This window comes from Lissotriton vulgaris, unplaced genomic scaffold (assembly GCF_964263255.1).
Source record: "Lissotriton vulgaris unplaced genomic scaffold, aLisVul1.2 SCAFFOLD_1707, whole genome shotgun sequence".
NCBI classification, from domain to species: Eukaryota; Metazoa; Chordata; class Amphibia; order Caudata; family Salamandridae; genus Lissotriton; species Lissotriton vulgaris.
The window spans coordinates 425,364-448,239 of NW_028244408.1; the positions used below are offsets into that span (position 1 = coordinate 425,364).

Here is a 22,876-nt window from a genome sequence, read left to right on the forward strand (position 1 = left end):
AACTGGCACATTTTAAATAGCAATTGTACTCCAGAACTGAAACTAGCTAAACCACTATTTGCCTACAAAAGGAATAAAAACATCAAAGAACATATTGTTCGTTCACGTTTCCAACCTACATCGGACAAAAATCTTTTAACACAGAGGTCGATTGTATCAGGCAATCCGATAAAAGGAACTTTCCCCTGCTCCTCATGTTCCTCTTGTGCTAGTATCATAAGAGGAAAAGAATTCACACACAATGGCCACACAACAGTGGCAAAAGAAATGTGGAACTGTAAATCTTCAAATCTGATCTACTTTATACAGTGCCCGTGTCTCCTCGGGTATATAGGAGAAACATCTCGAACTATACAAACACGGTTAAATGAACATCGTTCAGCAATAAGAACCCACAAACTCGCTGCCCCAATGGTGAAGCATTTCCTAGAAAAGGGACATCAGGCAGAGGACCTTAAATGGAGAGTCCTAGAAAAAATTCATACTGCAGACTCCAATGGGGGTTGTGCCATCAGAAAAAAGAGAGAGGTGTTCTGGATATTTGTCTTCAACACCTTTCGAGAAGGAATGAATAGCGAATTGCCATGGGAGCACGCTATTTGCTAGAGCATCTTTTGACTCTCCCTACCGCAGCAAAAACAGCTTCTCACTCTTTATGATTAAATTTAAATTACCTAATAATAGGCATTCAGCAATAAGAAAAGTCAATCCCAGTGTTTTCCCAAGATGTAGTTCACCCTGCTCCCTTTTTATCTAAAGTTTAAGCTCCTGATTAGGGGAATCTTTCCCTGCACCTCACTTTGTCGTACAGGTGTAATTAAGCAACAACTAGATCGAAGGAATATTAATGCTCGACTTTTCTAAAATAACAAAAGGCATGGAGCCTCGTTAAATTCACACGCATTATTTTTTGTTTAATGGAAGTACAGTTTTTACGAATTTCAGGAAAAATAACTTTCCTATAGAAATCTTTTTTACTCTAAAAATATTGAAAAAACCAGCACCAAATCTATAATGAGTCATTTTTGTGCACCTAATCTTGAAGCGCTATATATTTAGAATCTTTTTGCTTGGATTTGACATCAGCTAAATCTGACTCTAGTCCCAAGTTAAAATATAGCTCCACTCCCCAATTGCTTTCCACTCGGTTAAGCTGGTTAATCCTTGTGCTATACATCAGCACCGATGTATATCCAGTGATATTTTACGTGGGAGCCATTGCTGATTCTTTCTCTAGAGAATCTGGTCCTTTTTTTACTTCTTCCTATTTTTTGGTCCTTCTTTCATGTTCACACCAGTGACATTTTACGTGGGAGCCATTGTTGATTCCTGCTCTAGAGAATCTGGTCCTCTTTTCATTTCTTCTTAATTTTTGGTCCTTTTTTTATGTCAACACCAGGTCAGGTGTACTCAATCATCCAATCAAATAGGGTATATATACAGGAAGTAAAGGCACTTTAAAATGCCGTCTTTCGTGGAAGGAGCATAGAACCCCCGTGTCCCGCCGCCGGAATCTCTGAGCCCTGTTGATATCTATTGGGTAAGTGTTCGCTAAAATCCCTATGCGGTAATTTTACTCTGATCACTTGTTTAGTTAACTGATAATCTCCAAAGTAAACAGTGGGTAACAGAATTCTCTCTCTCCTTTCCCCCCCCTGTTTGTTCATTTTACAGACAGGGAGTTATTTTAAACCACTTTGAAATCCATCGCTCCTTGAGCACAAGTAAAAAGGTAACTATCAGTCCTTCTTCTTTAAGAGACAGTAAGTCTATGAAGTCGCCATGCATTGACTATTCTCCAAAAATTGATGCCAGAATTCTTTCCATCCATTCTATAGGCAATCTCGCCATTTGTTATCTCCACATCAGGAGGACTATATCTTTTGGGATCCACAAAAATATTCATTATCGTGGCCATAAATTTTAACTCCGGCAGGCGGGTCTAACTGAAATCCCACTCCTCACTTAAGGTACCTTCATCCTCGAAAATGAAAATGTTTTCAAAAAACTACTAATGTATCCTCACTAACTGTCTAGTTAATATAAAATATCAAAAATAGAAAAGATTCAATAAACTAAAAGAACTCATAATTTCTTCTAGGAAATATAGAAATTCAAAAATCAACAATCAAGACAAACAAATTACATCGTGTGACTATGGAATATCTATCTGCAAACCTTAACTAAAATAGGTAAAACACTAGCTTGGTCCTTTCATTAATTATGGGCTGGTTAGAAAATCATAGACTACACTAAAACAACAATCAATGTTCATGAAATGTCTATGTTTTTTAGGGTCTAGAATATCTTCGTCACCTAACCAAAGAAAAGAAAGTCATTATACAGATAATCCAGATTGAGAACATCAAATAGCATTAATATACTCCGTGTTTTTTAAGTAAGTGACCTTATCTATGATATGAATGTATTGTATACCATTGTTTAAGTCCCGCGTTGATAGCACGCTGCGAATTGCCACCATTTAGAATATTTCGTATTTTCCATCACTAATATCAATCATTTGATTCCTCGCATTTGCCATCCTATGTAAGAACCCTGCTTCCTCACCACCAAAACTTGGGAATAATCTATTTAGTATAAAGGTATCCACTCCTTCTCCCTTTTTTGGCCATTATCTCATATAAGAATATATGAGTTAAAAGGATTCACTCCATTTTTCTATTTTTCTTGATGATCATTAAGGCAAGGAAAAGAAATCCGTCAAAGTATTATTGTAATATTAATAAGCTTGGTCACAATAGAATGGAAAGTCTGAGACTATTAGCCTAACATTGGTTTGTTTTAATTTTCTCTGTGTAACATAATATAAATTGATGCATTATTGTACATAATATTTTTTGTTTTATGGAATTTTCCCATTTCAGATACTATCGTGGCTGCTCCAGAAGAAGGCGCTGGTTCGCCGAAACGCGCGTAGAGATTATTTTAGCCACACCTTTCTCTCTTAAAAACTGTGTTCATTTTATATAACCTTCATTTGTTGGATTATTTGTCCTTCTCTCTTAAAGTGTTGCTGTGTATTGTTGATTTATTATGTCGCATACAATTTGTGAATATGTATTATTATTTTAATGTGTTTTTTAAAAGAATTTATGAATAAAATTGAACTACCCCTTTTTTACAAACAACCTATGTTTTAGCTCAGTTCATTTCGACCACTTATTACGTTCTGTTGCCTAGATTGATACATATCAAATTATTTGCTTTTCCCTGGTCTAGGAACTTCATTTTCATGTACTCAGGGGGTCCTTGATAAATATTTACACGACTTTGCAGTTCAGCCACTGACACAACCTCCTTGAATGTGCTCACTGCTGTTGGTCAAAGAAGGAGGAAGGAATGAATGGGGTTTCCTTGACGTGTGGGCTGTGGGTTCACAGTGGGGGCCCTGCTTTTAACCAGGGGACGTGATTGTTGGTTTGAGTAACTCTGGGAGGTTTGGGGGCCAAACAGTACACTTATCTTAATTTACACATGACTTTATTCATTCACGGTCTGACTGTGTTAGATCTTTTTCTTTGGCATTTTCATTTTTTGTTGATTAAGATATGTTTGATTTTTTGTTCGATTGATGACTACAAATGCTTTTTAAATATCGAGGTATTGGTGTATCAATTAAATTTGAATGAATAAAGTCATGTGTAAATTAAGATAAATGCTCCTGATAGATAATGTTCTGTTTGGCCTTAGGAGAGTCGTGGATCCACGCTGTTTGGGTACGAACCCTTGCGCTGCTCCCTTCATTCGCCCTCCCTGCAGCCCTGATGTTCGGGAAGGGCATTCCCATCCACCCCTGGCTGTATTCATCCATTGCCCTGGTTTACTAGTTATAGAAAAGGGGTATGGCTGTAGGGCCAAAAAACATTGTGATACCCAATGGTTATTGTCCCTGTTCTGGGACAACCAAGTCGAGAGGCATGAGTTATTATCGCCTAAAGGTGATGCCCTAACGGATCATGTTGAAACTCTTCCATCGTCTATGGTATAGCCAACATTCCTCTTCAGTGGGTGCATCTGCGTCTCATGAACCAACTGTTTTCGATTAACATATAACACTGAGTGTTCCCCATCCCCAAACTCCTGAAGAAGGCTGCTCCAGCCCAGTCCAGATTCATTTGTCATAAAAACAGAAGTTGTTCTTACAGTAGACCTGCTGCTGATGCTGCCTTTAAGGTGACTGATCCCTGCTCCTGCCCTAGAAAACCTTACAGGGAGGGCTTTTGAAAGGAAGATGTAAGTGGATCCAAGATGGTTGAAAACTGTAGGACAAACCTATAATATCCCATCAAGCACAGGAAGCTGTAAGAGGTTCCAAGATGGTTGAAAACTGTAGGGCAAACCTATAATATCCCATCAAGCACAGGAAGCTGTAAGAGGTTCCAAGATGGTTGAAAACTGTAGGACAAACCTATAATATCCCATCAACCACAGGAAGCTGTAAGTGGTTCCAAGATGGTTGAAAACTGTAGGACAAACCTATAATATCCCATCAACCACAGGAAGCTGTAAGTGGATCCAAGATGGTTGAAAACTGTAGGACAAACCTATAATATCCCATCAAGCACAGGAAGCTGCAGAACTATTTCAAGTTGAACTCGAGGTTGGAGCTTTGCTTCCACATGTCTGGATCCGAGCTCTGCCTGGAAGGGGGGGAGCTCTACCTCGGGGGGGAGGGAGGGGGCTCTGCCTCGGGGGCGGGGGGGCTCTGCCTCCTTTCCCGGGGGGAGGGGGGGCTCTGCCTTGGGGACGGGGGGGCTCTGCCTCCTTTCCTGGGGGGGCTCTGCCGGGGGGGGGGGGGACTCTGGTTATTAGTCGAACTCGAGAACAATATATTGGGGCGCCTTTCATGAGGCCCAGTCACCTTCACTCGTTCCAGACCCGGGCGAGGGAGTGATTCGCCCAGGGTCACAGGTCTCTGAGCCGACGCCGGGAGTCGACCCACAGACGGCAGCTCGGGCCGCTATGCCACATGGTCTTAGGTGTGTGTCTCTCACGTGAAGTGCAGGGTGTGGATTTCTAGTGAGAAAGTCTATTTACCTTTTGAGTGTTTTATGCTCATTTAAGTGATTAAGTAATACTCGGTTTTATCGTCCGGCGACCAGGACAGTCTGCGCATGTGCGGAGGAGCGGTGTCCACCCACTTCCGGCTTCTTAGCAATCTGCGCATGTGCGGAGAAGCCGTGTCGAGCACCTTCCGGTGTCTTGGCAGTCTGCGCATGTGCGGAGGAGCTGTGCCCACCCACTTCCGGTCTTTTAGCATTGTGCGCGTGTGCGGAGAAGCTGTGTTCAGCCGCTTCCGGTCTCTTAGCAGTCTGCGCAAGTGCGGAAGAGCTGTCTCTAGCCATTTCCGGTGTCTTGGGAGTCTGCGCATGTGTGGGGGAGCCGAGTCCAACAACGCAGGGTGAAGTTACTTTGTGAGAACAAGGACGTCAGGGTCAGCAACGGCAGAGTCAGCATCAGCGGATCCCGAATTAACTTCCGGTCAATTGTTGTACACGGCCCATTCAAGGTAAAACTTGTGTTCCGGGTCAGGGGCGACAGAGTCAGCACAAACAGCACATGCCGATACCTTCCGGCTTCTTTTTGTGTTCAGCTGACTGCCGAGGCGGAAGTACCTCTTCCCCCCCAGTGTCTGTGCAGCTAGCTTCAGCTTCAGCCCCCCCTCAGACTCCAAACCTGCCCCCCCCCAGCCCCCAGATCTGCCCCTGCCGCCCCCCTCAGCCGCCAGTTCTGCCCCCAGACCCCTGATTTGCCCCTGCCCCCCAGATTTCCCCCGCCCCTCAGACCTCAGCTTCTGCCCCCCTCAGACCCCAGATCTGCCCCTGCCCCCCTCAGACCCCAGATCTGCCCCTGCCCCCCTCAGACCCCAGATCTGCCCCTGCCGCCCCCCCTCAGCCGCCAGATCTGCCCCCAGACCCCTGATTTGCCCCTGCCCCCCAGATTTCCCCCGCCCCTCAGACCTCAGCTTCTGCCCCCCTCAGACCCCAGATCTGCCCCTGCCCCCCTCAGACCCCAGATCTGCCCCTGCCCCCCCTTAGACCCCAGATCTGCCCCTGCCGCCCCCCTCAGACCCCAGATCTGCCCCTGCCCCCCCCCCCCTCCAGGAGGAGAGAGCCTGCTATATAAAAATCTGTGCACACTGTGCTTCTTTTTACTGTTCTCTGGGGGAATCCAGCATGTTACTTTGCATTTCACTGCACACAAAGGTATTTAACGCTTAATCTTTAAATTTGTGCACGCTGCATTACTTTCAATACTGTATGAGAAATCTATGTGAACTGTACTACGTATTACTACACTGTGAGACATCTTTGCACACTGGACTGCTTTTAATACACTATGAGGAATATGTCCACACTGTGCTGCTTTTAATACACTATGAGGAATATGTCAACACTGTGCTGCTTTTAATACACTATGAGGAATATGTCCACACTGTGCTGCTTTTAATACACTATGAGGAATATGTCCACACTGTGCTGCTTTTACTACACTATGAGGAATATGTCCACACTGTGCTGATTTTAATACACTATGAGGAATATGTCCACACTGGACTGCTTTTACTACACTATGAGGAATATGTCCACACTGGACTGCTTTTAATACACTATGAGGAATATGTCCACACTGTGCTGCTTTTAATACACTATGAGGAATATGTCCACACTGTGCTGCTTTTAATACACTATGAGGAATATGTCCACACTGGACTGCTTTTAATACACTATGAGGGATATGTCCACACTGGACTGCTTTTAATACACTATGAGGAATATGTCCACACTGTGCTGCTTTTAATACACTATGAGGAATATGTCCACACTGTGCTGCTTTTAATACACTATGAGGAATATATCCACACTGTGCTGCTTTTAATACACTATGAGGGATATGTCCACACTGTGCTGCTTTTAATACACTATGAGGAATATGTCCACACTGTGCTGCTTTTAATACACTGAGGAATATATCCACACTGTGCTGCTTTTAATACACTGAGGAATATGTCCACACTGTGCTGCTTTTAATACACTATGAGGAATATGTCCACACTGGACTGCTTTTAATACACTATGAGGAATATGTCCACACTGTGCTGCTTTTAATACACTATGAGGAATATGTCCACACTGGACTGCTTGTAATACACAATATTCGGGGAATCACTCTACGGAAATATTTGGTACCTCCTGGGGCATCGTGGCAGAGAAGAGTTATACAGTTATACAGTTAATGTGCAAGGACTTTAAGACAGAGGGAGGAGGGAGACAGGGAGAGGGAGACAGAGGAAGGAGGGAGACAGAGGGAGGGAGACAGAGGGAGGGAGACAGGGAAAGGGAGACAGGGAGAGGGAGAAGGAGACAGAGGAAGATGGAGACCGAGGGAGAGTGAGACCGAGGGAGAGTGAGACCGAGGGAGAGGGAGACAGAGGGAGAGTGAGACAGAGGGAGAGTGAGACAGTGGGAAGGAGACAGAGGGAAGGGGACAGGGTGGGAGACAGAGAATGACAGACAGAGGGAGGCTGAAAGAGGGTGACTATCAGAGGTAGAAAGAGAGAGGGAGTTAGACAGAGGGAGGGAGACAGAGGGAGGGAGGGAGACAGACAGAGACAGAGGGAGGGAGACAGAGGGAGGGAGACAGACAGAGACAGAGGGAGGGAGACAGACGAAGACAGAGGGAGGGTGGGAGGCAGAGGGAGGGAGGGAGAGAGAGAGAGGGAGAGATGTGTGTGTGTGTGCTGGGTCTGGTGGCTCAGTAGACGAAAGCGTCCGCTGCAGGGACCTGTGTTCAACCTCATGGTCTTGTTTTTTTGTGCTTTAGACACGCCCCCTCCCCCACTGCCCCCGCCCCACAGGTGCGGCCCTCGGTCACAAACCACACTATAAATTTGGCCCCCGAGAGAAAGTATGTGAGTACCCATGATCTAGAAAAACTGAAATCGGGGGAAGAGGATAACGATTCTTTATTGTAATCTTGTTCAAGGTACGATAATCTATACACATTCTCAGATCTCTGTCACGTTTCGGAATGAAAAATAATGGTGAAGAAACGGGGGACTATGATGGTCGTATGAACCTGTTTCTCTGTATTTCTGAATGTAATCTTTAAGATGGCGGTTTTCAGCTTCAGTAAGCGCATAAATTCGGCTACAAGGAAGATTGGATCCAGGTTCAAAATCGATTTTGCAGTCATACGACCGATGTGGGGGCAACTTCTTTGATTCCGATTCACTGAAAACTTCAGCAAACTCTTGATGTTCTACCATAAGACTCACAGTTTGAACCGCACACACCATCATCTTTTGCTCGCATAATAAAGCTGCTGGATTTCCATCTCGCTCTTTCCGCTTTTCTCCGAAGCAATTCTCAAAACAATAACTTGAGTTAAACTTCACGGTTCGATCACTCCAGTTAATTGTTGGGTTGTGTTCAGTTAACCAAGGCAAACCCAGGATGATTCCAAACTGTGGAGCATCAATCAAGTTAAATTGAATCTCTTCCTTTTGAACTTTGACAGAAACAATTTCCACAACTTCCGTGTGACTGGTTATTGGGGTGGAAGATGAATTTGTACCGTCAACAGCCCTAACTGCCTCACTTCTCTTTTTAGGTAATGCCTTCAAACCTATTTTCGAGGCATATTTGAGGTCACAAAAGTTCCCCGTAGCACCGGAGTCCAGCATCATGGCCACTCCTGAAAGAACTCTGTCTCGAAATCTTAGGGTCATCGTCAGAATGAGGTGTGGAGTGGAAGATTGTAGAGTATTGGCCACTTGATGAGAAATTGGAGTTATATCCTTGTTAGCAACCACCAGCCCAACTCCTTCTACTAGTGGTGCAGAGAGTTTTCCTTCTTGAAGGTTTTTGGCTTCTTGGGACATTCCTTTACAAAATGTCCACTAATACCACAATAAAGCCATAGATTATTCTGTCGACTCTTTTCTTTCTCTTCTTTGGAAAGGGGGTCTCTAATAGTTCCAATTTGCATAGGTTCGACTCCATGTTCTCTATCACAAGATTTAACAACCTCTGCTCTGTCCCGTAATCTTTCACCCCTTCTTTCTGTTTGTCGATAGTCTATCTCTAAAACGAGATCAATCAAAGCTGAAACTTCTGTAGGGCGATTTGGGATCAGTGACAAAGCATCCTTTAAGTCATCTTTCAAACCCCGATAGAACAAGGCTGCCCTTTGGCCTCCGGCCATTCAGTTTCTACAACAAGTTTGTTAAATTGGGCCAGGTGAGTGCCAAGCTCTCGATTCCCTTGCCTCGACTTCAGTAATTCATTATCCGTAGCCTGTGCCACCTTCCGACGATCAAAAAGTCGCAAAAACTCTTTCTTGAATTCCTCGAAGTTATATAAAATTGGTGAGTCTTGGGTGACCAGGGGCATTGACCACAGGCTGCGTCCCCTTTGAGATACGACAAGATGAATGCTATACGAGATTGTGTACTGGGAAGACAGTGGGCCGACACATGAAGTACAACGAGCACTGAGTTAAGAAAATGTGGGCCTTAATTTCAAATTTGATTACCTTATTTTCCTCTCTGACTGCTATTAACTCTTGTTGAATCTCTTTAAGAATATTTCCTAAATTTTTTTAATCTGAATCTTCAGCCATTCTGCTCGGGCGAGTATTGACGAGGGCACTTCACTCTGTCAAGGGTCGTGGTTACTCACAGTGCCGACACTCCCAGGAGCAGAACGATGAGATTTTCCAAATTCCACCACTGGTTTTCCCAAAGCCACCAACTGAAGAGTTAACTAGTGGCTGTTTGAACCCAGCCGGGGGAAAGGGGAATGGGACAGAGAAGAGACTGCCTGACCTTCTGGCTCTTCCACTCTTCTTCTTCCTTTCTGCCGTACTCCATTTTATGCCTTTCTTACTCCCTCTCTATCTTCAAGCATGAGTGGAAATCGTTGTAACAGAAAATCACACCATTACTAATTTCCTTCAGTTCCTTCTCCACTTTCTTGCTCTCGCTCTCTCTATAATATATATATATATATATATATTTCCTTATCCATAGTGCCTATGGCATTTGCTCCTCTTCTATTCTTTAATATGAGTTTTTTATTCTTTGGTAACATGCATTATAAAAAACATTTTAGCACCCTTTAACTCTGTGAGTAAATTTATTCTTTTTCACTCATTCGTTCATTCACTCTCTGCCTTACTTTCTTATCTTCTGAATTTTTCTTACTTCTCACTTAGGAACCTTCTGGAGCCTCCACTGTCAACCAAGCAACGAAGAAATCAGGAACTGAAGTATTCAATGGGTAAGTATTAATTATTCTCTTTATATTTCTTTTTTCTTATTTACTTTAAATTTGTATTTCTCTCTAGTTCTAAATTACCTAACTAACTAACTGACCCACTGAAGCGCTCTAACCTGCGCCTAAGCCTGGCACAAAACTGCACTATTTCTATCTAACTAGACTACAGAAAGAACATGACTAATCTCTGAAAATCAGCTGGTGAAGTGCCTTGGTTCTAAAATCAACCGGCGCACTTCACAGCTAGTCTAGACCTTGCGCCTGTGTCCAGGAGCTCAGGACTAGACCGGCAACTTGCACCACGGTCCTCCCTGTTGGTAGTACAGGGGAGAATGCCCGTTTCCACACTATAATCACCCGCGACCTTTAGCGAGTGGGTTGTCCTTGCAATGCCGGTTCAATGGCAGATACTGCAGAACAAAGAAGAGCTTTGATTCCTTTTTCCTGCACCCTGACACCTGTCCAGGGGGTGCAGAAGAGGTGAGGCCTGTACTGTCCTGAGGAGGTGAGACCTGTTCAGGGGGGTGCAGAGGAGTTGAGGCCTGTCCTGGGTGTGCAGAGGAGTTGAGGCCTGTCCAAGGGGTGCAGAGGAAGTGAGGCCTGTCCATGGGGGTGCAGAGGAGGTGAGGTGTGTGCAGGGGGTACAGAGGTGGTGAGGCCTGTCCAAGGGGTGCAGAGGAGGTGAGGTCTGTCCAGGGTGTGCAGAGGAGTTGAGGCCTGTCCAGGGGGGGTGCAGAGGAAGTGAGGTGTGTACAGGGGGCGCAGTTGAAGGGATGCAGAGCAGGTGAGGCTTGTCCAGGGGGTGAAGATGAAGTGATGCCTGTCCAGGGGGTGCAGAGGAAGTGATACCTGTCAAGGGGGTGCAGAGGAGGTGAAGCCTGTCCAGGGGTGCAAATGAGGTGAGGCCTGTCCAGGGGTTACAGTGGAGACGAATCCTGTCAAGGGATGCAGAGGAGCTGAGGCCTGTCCAGGGGAATGCAGAGGAGGTGAAGCCTGTCCTGCGCGGGTAGGAGGAGAGGTCTGTCTTGTCCTAGTGGGGTGATGCAAAGGAGGTGAGGCCTGTCCTGTGCTGTTATGAAACCTGCCATGTTGGGTTAGGAGGAGAGGCCTGTCCTGGCCTGTCCTCTGGGTAGGAGGAGTGTGGAATGCCTCAGCCGCTGCTCTCACCACCCAGAGATACTCCTTAAGACAAGAGAGATCCAAAAATGTAACCTCAAAGATAGTGGAAAGGGGTAAAGAATATACTGAATATACATGTTTTTAAAGAATTCTATCAGAGATTATATGACGAGGAGAGTAGGGATGGTGAACAGCAAGATAGTTTGGAAGATTCAGGACCGTGCCTTGATACCATATTACAAGAAGAATTAGATAAGGATATTACCCAACTGGAGGTTAGGACTGCCCTACACGATCTGGCCTCAGGGAAGGCTGCAGGCCCTGACGGCATTCCCCTGGAGGCTTATAAATGCATAGAAACCGAAATCATTATTCTTCTGGCAGATCTTTTTAATGGGATAGCTTGCTCAGGCCAGACCCCAGGTTCTTGGAAAGAGACGAATATTATTATATTCCATAAAAAAGGTAAATCCACTGAGAATCCGGGGTCATGCAGACCTATTTCGCTTATCAATTCTGATACTAAGTTATATTCTAAGATTTGGGCTTTGAGGTTGGGCAGGATCATAGGCGGTCTAGTTTCTCCGAGGCAGCATGGGTTCGTCTCCGGACGTGGCAGGACGGATCATACCAGCAGAGCTATAGCTTTATTTGACGCCCATGCCGCCACGGGGAGGGAGATGGCCATGATCCTACTCGACGCAGAAAATGCTTTTGACAGGGTGGTCTGGAGCTATCTTTGGGATATCTTAGTAGGTAGAGGGTTTGGACAGAAAACCATAAGAGCACTTAAGGCGATGTACCAAGATCCAGTTGCTAGTGTGACGATTATGGGCGAGAAATCGAATCTGTTTTCTATGAAGAGAGGAACCCGTCAGGGATGCCCGTGCTCCCCGATTCTTTTTTCCCTTTTTATTGATCCACTAATCCAGGCTATATTAGGGTGTCCTAGGTTAAGACCAGTGGTTTTTAACGGATTTGAAAATAAAGTTTTAGCTTACGCGGATGATATCGCGGTATTTTCATCCGATCCCCAGCAGGCAATGGAGGTCCTGTCAGATCTAACGAAAAAATTTGGTGCTAGGTCAGGGTACCTATTAAACGAAGCGAAGACCCAGATCATTTGCACAAAGAATATCGTGAAAGTTGATGCTAGATTTGTGGACACAGCAGTATATCTAGGGGTAACAATCAATGCTACTGTAGATAAAATTGTGGAAGATAACTTTACACCACTTATTAAATCAATCAAATCTGATTTGAAAAGGTGGGACGGGCTACATCTATCATTGATTGGGAGGATGAATGCTGTCAAAATGACTATGTTCCCTAAAGTATTATATTTATTTCGAGCCATACCATTATTTCTCGAGGAGAAAATAATTAAGAATCTAGAATCAATTTTTATCAAATTTATTTGGCAATTTGGGAAGGTTAGATGGTCCACTAATTTGTTGTCCCTACCGAAAGATAGGGGGGGGGGTTTGGCTCTCCCTAATCTAAAGCTGTATCATTGGACCTGCCTTCTGACCCAAATGACTGTGCTTTTCCAGCCAGAGACATTTCTTAATGACGTAACCTTAGAAATTGAGCGTCCCCCATCCATATTCGAGGTATTGTTAGGAAGGAAGGCGCTGGGGCTAATGCTTTGTGAGATCGACCGCAGATTCTACAAGAAGCCAAGGTATAAGATTATTGATGGTGTCTGGCGAGTTTGGATGGTCTGTAGAAAGTTCTGTAACATCCCTAAAATTAATCCATACCTACACATTTATAACTCTAGTCTCCTCTCAGCATAAGAAGCAGATAGGACTTTCAGAGTATGGGGAGGGTTGGGCATCAAATCACTGTGGCAAGTAATGGACGGAGAGGGAGTAGTAAGTTTTGATGCTTTACAAAATAGGTATGGAATCCCAGACAACCATTGGTTTGTTTATACCCAACTGGTACGCTCATTGAAGGCTCAGAGACCAAAATTGATACCCCCCGGTATTTGTCCCTTATTGGAAGCTCTGACTAGAGGGTGTAAAAAAATTAGGATCTTGTATAACATTCTTATCTCAGAGATCCAAGATGATGTGGATAAGACTGAGGTAGCCTGGGCCAGGAAACTGGGAAACCCAGATATAGACGTTGACCAGGCCCTTCTATTGAATAAAAAGATCTTTAGAGCCACTAATTTAAAGGCCCAACACTACAAGACGGTATTCAATCTGTACTATACCCCAGCAAAATTTTTTGCTTGGGGGGTCAGGACTGATGATATGTGTCCAAGGTGTGGGGATGGTCAAGCAGACTTATTACATATGTTTTGTAATTGCAACCTTTTAACTCCGGTTAAGAATGAGATTGAACATTTTTGGAAGGGGCTGCTAGGTCTTAAGATCGATCTATCCCCTACCCTAATGATCTTGGGTACGGATTCCAATCCAAAACTGGGAAAAGAGAAAGAAGCATTGATTTTTATATCTGTGGCTGTGCTAAGGCTTTTAATTTCGGCAGGATGGAATGATACTGTGGCCCCCTCCTTCCAAATGTGGCTATCTAGGCTGCTTGGAATCCATAATATTGAGTCCTGCCTATATGAACAAAAGGGATTAAAAACACGGGATTTTGGAAGAAGGCTCTGGGCACCAGTCACAGACTGGAGGAGGTTGAAGTTGTAGTAGCATTTATGAAATTCTGCCATTTTATGGGCTGCTACCACCATGATTATACTTTTAAGATCAAACTTTTATGAATTGTAAATAAGATGAATTTGGTCCTGTCGTATTGTGCTGTCAGAATATTTATGTATTGTCGTATAACCCTTTGATTGTGTATTTGTAATGAGTTTGACCTTTTAAGATCTGCTGTTTTTATGTCCGGATTTTATCTGTATTGTTGTCTATTCAGTGTAAATGTATTAATATTCCCAATACAAAAAATTTAAAAAAAATAAAAAAAGGAGGTGAAGCCTGTCCAGGGGTGCAAATGAGGTGAGGCCTGTCCAGGGGTTACAGTGGAGGTGAGGCCTGTCCAAGGGGGTGCAGAGGAGGTGAGGCCTGTCCAGGGGTTGCAGAGGAGACGAATCCTGTCCAGGGATGCAGAGGAGCTGAGGCCTGTCCAGGGGAATGCAGAGGAGGTGAAGCCTGTCCTGCGCGGGTAGGAGGAGAGGCCTGTCTTGTCCTAGTGGGGTGATGCAAAGGAGGTGAGGCCTGTCCTGTGCTGTTATGAAACCTGCCATGTTAGGTTAGGAGGAGAGGCCTGTCCTGGCTTGTCCTCTGGGTAGGAGGAGTGTGGAATGCCTCAGCCGCTGCTCTCACCGCCCAGAGATACTCCTTTTCAGACATATAATTTTATTTTAAGAGCTCATAATCCGAGTTTTTGAAAAGTATCCGGTTATTATTGGGCCGTAGATGGCTCATGACAAAGGCACACATCTCCATCAAGCATGGAGTTTATTTTTTAAACCACTGTCTTTAGTGAAGTAACGGATACTACAACCCCCAGAATGCACTTATGTATTATATGAAAGTACAGGTATGAATATACAAAAATATTTGGTACCTCTCTGGGCATCGTGGCAGAGAAGAATAGAACAGTTAATGTGCAAGGACTTTCATTCTCAACCTCTTTCTGCAGATTGTGAGTCCAGTGAGATCAGAGATAACGTGGATCTCTCTCAAGGAGATTTCACACAGTTTTATCTGTTTCAGGGAGAAATACAATGAAAAACTGGGGGTGCAAGTCCAGCGTCCCAGGCTCTGGTGTCCTTGGATCACTGTGCTGGCCCGTGCCTGGTCCTGCAAGAGAGGAAGGACCGGGTGTTTAGTCTGACCTCACAAAGGGAGCGAGAGCTGGCTCAGTATCCTGGTCCACCAGGCCCCCAGCTCAGCATTCTGGTCCTCAACATACTTCGGCTAATGTCCTGGTCCTCGCCAGGCTCCGGGTCACATCCTGGTCCACCAGGCCCCAGCTCACGTCCTGGCCCTCACCAGACTCCGGCTCACATCCTGGTCTATAACAAGCCCTGCCCACATGCTAGTGCTCACTAGACTCCGGCTCACCTCCTGGTCCCAACCAGGCCAAGTCAGAGAGGGAGATCAACTGGTGTTTGGCCCCAATGCCACCTCAAACAGGAAGCAGACATCTGCAAATCAGCTTTAGACTCCTTCCAATAGGGGCATTCCAGCCTGAAGAGCCAATCCAGATCCTTTCTGAACCGGAACAGAAGCAACCCAAGACTGGTTTCAGCCTATCTGGGCCTCGACTGTAGGGTGAACTTTATTCCAGAGGTGTAGCGAGCACGGGACCCACATATGGGCCCTAACTGTAGGGTGCAGGTTGATTCCAGCGGTGCAGCAAGCACAAGACCACGTCTGAGCCCTGACTGTAGGGTGTTGCTTGATTCCAGCGGTGCAGCGAGCAAGGGACCCGCATATAGGCCCTGACTCTAGGGTGCAGCTTGATTTCAGCGCTGCAGCGAGCACGGTACCCACATCTATGCACACCTGTTGTATTTAGGAATAAGGGAAATGATGGGTGGAATGTTTGAGTTCATCGCAGGCTCTGGTAATTACTCTGGGACACATCCCTGCCCAACCTTCTTGTTCTTGCTGTCCGTCGCACCTCAACGTGCAGCCATTCATAGCGTTTCACCCAACATTACTTCCAGATGTCTGCTTCAGTAGTCACAGCAGTTCTAACTCTAAGGATCGGCCTGTCTCTCTCCTCCTGATGTTCACCAAAGTAACTGAGGCCACGGTGAACAAGCAGCTCACCAAATACCTTGAGTCCCGCCCACTTCTGCTTAAAGTCCATCCAGGGCTCCCACCGAGCTCTCTGCAGAGACCGTGCTGGCTAAAGCCACGTGGGATATTAGAGACATTATGTAAGGGGGTGGGGAGGTGGGGGCTCTGATCTGATTAGATCTGGCTGCAGCCTTTGACACCATCCCCCACTCCACTTTACTACAGAGATTGGGGATGGTTGGTCTTAGGGGAAAGTGCCTGCTTGGTTATTATCCTTTTTGAAAGATCTGACCCAAGGGTGGCATCAGCTAACTTCAGCCCCTCAGACAATCACCACAGGAGCCACCCAGGGACTTGTTTTGAGCCACAATCTTTTCAATCTTTACTTGGCCCACTTGGGCAGCCTGATCAAGTCATTCGACATCACCTCTACTCGAATATACACAAAGCATTAGATTAGAATTAAATACAGATAAAATGCCCAGTAATTTCAGGAGCTGCCGTCAGGAAGTTGATGATTGGGTGAGCTCAAATCCCTGACGCTGAACAGTGAAAAAAACAGAAATAGTGGTATTTGGGTCCGGAGCCTCACGGCACAAGGGTGGTGGCCAGTGTTGTTGGTATCTCTGTCCACCCATTCCATCTGGTCATTAACATGGGAGTTTGGGTGGATTCGCATCTGTCCTTAAAAGGATACTTTAAAAACACCTGCTCTAGAGGCTTCTGACTGCTGAAAGTTATCAGAAAAATACTTCCGTTCATCCCTGCTTCATCTAGGAAGGACCTGGTTCTGATTCTATCGAGAAGGAATTTCTGCATCTCTTTATACGTATCGCCTTCATAGATTGCTGCTGCTACAAAAACAGCAGCCGGGTTGGTTCTGAGGATAAAAAAATCAACGTTGATCTCCAACAAACTGGTCAAATTGCACCGGCTTCCTGTCCTGAAAAGATGTCAATTTAAAGCACTTTATGTCATAAACACTCTACAATCAGGGGTTCATTCATATTTGTCCTTTCTTTTTCCCTGGCATCAGCTTGCCGAGTGGTGAGATCCCACCATGCTTTTCTGCGTAAAGTCTCTAAGTTTAGGAAAATCAGAATAGATGGCTGCTCTCTGCCTGTGGTGCTCCGTCCATCACAATCCCTTTTTGTACCATTTCTAATATGCCATCTCTGATACACTGTGCAACCTAGAGCGTGCGTGCGCCTGTTGGGTTAGATTTGTCCACTCACAGATTAAGATGGGTATTCAGATCTCCTCCCCAGAGGATCGCCGAATCAGGCCATACGCGCATCACATTAAACATTTGTAAAAAAAGCATTGGGTTGTCCACTACAGGACCATACACATTCACCACAGTCACTAGTGCCATCCCCAGCTTGCCCTGCGCCATGGCCCAGAGGCCCTCAGTGTCTGTACAAGTGTGTATAGGCTGAAAAGGCACTCCCTTTTTAATTAGAATAAGAACAAGAATAAGAACGCCTCTAGAATAGGTAGAGTATGATGAGGCCAAACAAAAAGCCGCCCATTGGCCTCAGCTTGTTTGCTCAAGTGAGTCTCCTGCAAGAGAGCGATCTTCACAGTCTGTCTATCCAACTGTGCCAACACCTGCCTAATCTTCATGGGTGTGTTCAGTCCGTGAATATTCTAAGTTATGCATTTGTACCTTTCACCCATTATTTTTAAAGCGTTGAATTGTATGTAACGCACACTCACAGTGACATACATCCTAAATACAGTTGTGTAGTGTAGTTCCTATATTCCCAATAGGCTCTGCGCATTGGAATAATATAAACAGCAGTGTAGACGTAGGACTGAGGTCATCTAGGTCTCTACTGACTATATTAGACTTAATTAGTTTTGCCAGCTAGCTCAGAGGTCACTAGAAACTTTCTCGAATGAATAGGGAGGTGTTAACTTCCCTGGTACAGACAAGAAGGGATTAGCTTCTGACAACCACATAAAAATTACAACTTTGCTCTCCTCAGAATAAAGAGTGTATCTCTAGAGTTGTGTGAAAACAATAGGCAGCTATTTTCACTCATTCAATCGTGCATACTTAGTTTCAACAGAGTGCAGAGAAATAGAGAGATGGGCGTTTTCAATAAAAGGTGTTATTTATTGAGCAGTTTTCTTTCTCATGCAAGAGAAGTGAGTTGCCACAATTGCAATACTTATCATTAAGTAAAGTGCGTACAGTAAAAGTAGTATTATGAAATAATACTGTAAAAGCATTGATATGGTTTCTTAGCCATATGATACTTTAAAATAGATAAAATATATACATACATAAAAATATTGACTAACGTACTCAACTGGTGCTTTTAGATACGCCTACCCCGGTGTACCTGACTGTGACGGGGCGGACCTGGATTGGTGGACAGCGACCCCCTTGTCACCAATGTCTCTCCCCTCTGAACAGCGCGATTCCCACTGCCAAGAGGACGATTGGCTTTCCAAGGACTGCGGGTACAATTGGGACGACGAGGAAGACAAGGGACCGGGCGCCTTTAACAGCGCCTCTCATAGTGACGAGACTCCTCCCCCCACTGACGTCATTGGCCCAGCCGAGCCAAAAGAAGGACGACCCCGGAAGAGGACGGACGGCGTATCCCCGGAGGAAGAAGGTGTCGGCGACCGGAGAAGGAGTGTGCTATCGAGGAGCCTGGAGGAGAGCCTAGACGGAGAGGACAAGACGAGCCCAGGCGATTCCAGCAAGCCAGGAGGCCAACGACCCCACGAGCCGCCCCGCCACGCTCCCGCGGGAGGAGTGTGGCTCTCAGAGGTACGGGGCAAGGTAGCGGGTTGGGTGGGACGGCGTCTGCAACCAGCTGAACAAACCCGACCGCTAGTGTAATTTTGTATAGTCGAGTGAGCATCCCCCCCCCCCCTCACGAGCACCAGAGCACTCGATAGCGCTGTACAAAGTCACTTGAGCACTTGGTTTCTCTCACACCCGGTCCCACTGACTGACGTGAAGTGAACGTCCCAATGACCCTTTCTTTCTGTTCTCTTCTCTCCCTCATTACGTTTGGGTTTCCGGACCTGTGACCCGCCCCGAGGCTATACCCTGACAGGAGAAGACATTCTGGAGCCCCTCAAGAATATAATAACGGGGGGGGGGAGCCAAGATGGCGCTCGGAGCGGACGTGTAGTCCCTCGGCTCCGGGGATCGTCTCTGTCCTTGAGTTTATCCTGCCAGAGATCCTGAGTAAATTTGGCTGATTTCAAGACCGGACGTGCTTCGACGACCCGCCACGAAATCCTGGGGCTTTTGCTTTCCCGCAAGCGGGGGAAACGCTCGGGCACAGTTAGCGGCCTGCATCGACACGGAGACCGGGACCTCGCGTGAATGTTGAGACCGGCTATCCAGACTTGGCGACTGTGGAGTGCCGACCGGAAGTTACGGAGGGCAGCGGACCCTGTGGCCCGCGTCCCGCTGCACGGCTGCCACGGAGACGATCTACCCTGGCGGCCAATACTGTGTCAGGGGCCATCGTACTGCTGCTAGCGAGGCTTTTTGCCTGCATCTTGTCCCGCTGATGGTGGTGGGCTCCCGGCCTGGCCAGCTACTCTTAACCGAGCGGGACGCTAAACTGAATGGACTGTGCTCCTGTCTGTGCCCGGGCTCGGTCATCTGCTCATTGCGCCACGATACCCTGCTGCTATGGGGGCGCAACCTGGTTCTTCTCCGGATCCCTTGCCTGACGCTGTGGTGGACATGCTGTGATGTTTGCCGATAGGTTGGATGTGACTTGTTTTACTGAACACATTCGGAGGGAAGAAGTGCCCGATACAATGTGTGCTACCACTCATGGGTATGGTTCCCTGCTGACAGCTGTTCTTTCCCTACACTCGGAGGCTTTACGTTATGGCTGCGCCCTGCTAGACAAGATGGAGGGCATGATCAGTGTTTCGGCCCGTCTCAAGATGGCCGACCCGCACGGTCCAGGCACCGCTCTTTGTTCTACCTCCGCCCCAGACAACACGGCGACATCTGGCGGACACGGAACCCTCGTGACTCAAGACCTGTCGATCGTACCCGCTGCGGGAGACCGGCTCCCGAGCCCGCATGTCCATCCGGAGCTCCTGTTTGACCGTGAGCCTTCCTTCCGCGTCGGGCTTGCGGACCCCCGAGACTCGCCCGAGAGATACTGGACGCAGAGATCTCCCTCCCTCTCCTGGCTGTACTCGACGAGTTCAATATGGCGAACTTTGCACCTTCCCTGGAACTCTTGGATCTGTTTCCTCTGGACACATCGAATTGCTCGCACCGCGGCGACTTCCCTGGACTGTCGATTACACCCGCATCGATTGCACTGGGTTGCGGTGGTAAGGATAAAACGGGACAAGGATAGACACTTCTCCTTTCGAACTGCTGGCTTCCTTGTTATCGATTATGGCGGATGGGGGACGTACTGCTACTACTTATGTCTTGACGGTGTTGACTCTGCTCCCCATTCCGTGATCCGGAACTGTTTTTTGCCACCATACTGACGATTCCTGTTCTTTGTGCCGCTCATGCGGGTGGGGCAGCCGGGGGGATTGTTTTCTTGGGGTAATCGGGATACGCATGGATGGTGCTAGTGGACTATATCGGGGACACACGCTATTGTTCATGCAGTGGGGTTTTTTTGTGACCGCCCTGGGTGTCTTATTTGGGTGTTGCTGCCTTGCGTTCATTGTGCGCTGCTGTTGTGCTCCCAGCTTTCTCCGTGTACCGGGCGTGCTATTGCTATTGGGCGTCAGGCTTTGTTTTAATATTCTTTGCATGAGACAGCGGAGCCGGGGGACGGATAGTGGGCTCCTCCCCACCTTTCTTTATTTTATGAGAGCTTTAGGATCGCATCCTTTCCTTACTCTCTATATTTCGGGACTCCTTTCTTGGGCGACAGGCACACTGCTAGGGGGGGATGGGCCGTAGCCAGCTGCAGGGGTGCAGGGTGGGGGGTACACGGGGGGGTTTCCTTTTCTTTTTTGTTTTTTTCTTTTTTGTTCTATGGGCCCTCTATTCTTTTTCCTTTTTCCTCCTTGGGTTTAGACACTTCCCTTCTGGGTGCTGCGCAGCGACTCTGGTGGTCTCCTTCGTTATATACTAGTCTATCCTGATTGTCCGCCACCAGGATTGCCTTGTTGTGCTATGATATCCTGCTTATGTCTATCCTACAGGAAAAACTTCTAAAATTAGACCTCAGTCCTTCTGCAACATCTCCTCTGAAGCTACTATTATTCTGTAACGTATTGTATGTGTGAGCCCCCGGGCTCTTTGTTGAACTGTACTTGCCTTTTTCTATCAATAAAGGTCTTCCAAAAATTAAAAAAAAAAAAAAAGAATATAATAACGGATCCTTCTGTGTTCGCTAGGGAGAGACTGACAAGCAGAAGAAGAAAAGCTTACATAAAAATAAAACCTTCCTTGAAATCCTTAATCAAAGCCTCAGACTCAGTTACTCCCACTACCCCTGCCCCATTACAACTGGTGTCAGAAGTGGGATTAACACCGCAGCCCATCTGTGATACCGAGATGGACGCCCTAATCCAACACATTATAAAGGGGCAGGAAAAACTCGTGTGGGCAGTTGAGCAACAGCTCACCTCAGCGCAAGCCGACCGCGAACTGTTCCAGAATACCTTCGCAGCTCATCTAGAAGGTCTTCAGAAAACCATACCAACCCCAATCGTTACTGCACCTGTAGAGGGTAGGATCCATGTCCCAAACCCTTCGGGGATTGCCCTACAAAAATACATACCCGGGGAAGATCCTGACACCTTCCTACTGAACTTTGAGCGAGCCGCTCGTGCATTGGGGTGGCTGGAGGATAAATGGCCCTCTTTTCTAGCTCCGCTGCTGACAGGCGAGGTGCAGTTCGCCTATCAAGTGGCCAACCCCATTGGCAATGCCCCCTACCCCCTGATTAAGAACGTTATCTTAGATCATTTGGGCTTAGATCCTGAAGCCTACAGGGTACGCTTCCGGAAAGAAAAAGGAAGCCCTAATGAAAACCCCAAGACTTTGTTTTTTAGGCTTAAAATGGCTGCTGATAAATGGCTGAAGCCCGAATCCAGCACAAAAGAAGAAGTGATGGCGAAGATCTACTTAGAGCAATTCATGGAGGCTCTTTCCTATGGCTCGCAAAGGTGGTTATGCCAACACTCGGGGCTTACCATCGAACAGACCATAGAAATGGCGGCGAACTATGCACGAGCCCAGCCCCGGATCTCAGGGTGGGACCACGAGAAAACAAACAAGAACATGCCCCCACCCAAACCGGAGAAAAAACCAAAACCCCTGATAGAGCCATTTAGACCTCGACCACCGAGGATGGACTCCCCAATGACGCATGGACCCCAATGTTTTGACTGTGGCGAGTGGGGTCACATCGCCCGTTTATGCCCCACGAAGCGTACCCAAGAAGAACCAATGGAAGTAGGGTACCTGCCCAAAACAGTGCTCTATTCAGCCGAATTGGGGTCCTCTTTCTATGTGAGTATGCGGATGAATGGCTATGTAGTTAAAGCCCTCCTAGATTCTGGGTGCAGACAGTAAGTGGTCCAAGAACGCTTTATTCATCCCAGTCAATATGTTCCAGAGTCTCTAGTGTACATTCGGTGTGTACATGGCGATGTCAAGCCATACCTGCTAGCTCAGGTCTCCTTAAGCCCAAACCAGAAAGACACCTGTATAGTGAGAGTAGGGGTGGTTGATTCCCTTCCGGAAGA

General features: G+C 46.5%; 1 long non-coding RNA gene across 2 annotated transcripts; it reads left to right on the forward strand.

The window, feature by feature from the left end:
* The first annotated feature begins 922 nt into the window (after positions 1–922).
* On the forward strand, positions 923–3,143 carry LOC147667569 (uncharacterized). Of its 2 annotated transcripts, XR_015304167.1 has the most exons (5): positions 923–1,732; positions 1,839–1,970; positions 2,102–2,192; positions 2,296–2,398; positions 2,886–3,143. It is a non-coding gene; the product is annotated as an uncharacterized LOC147667569 (long non-coding RNA). The 2 variants fall into 2 exon arrangements; XR_015304166.1 differs by having other exon boundaries at positions 2,296–3,143.
* Positions 3,144–22,876: the final 19,733 nt, after the last annotated feature.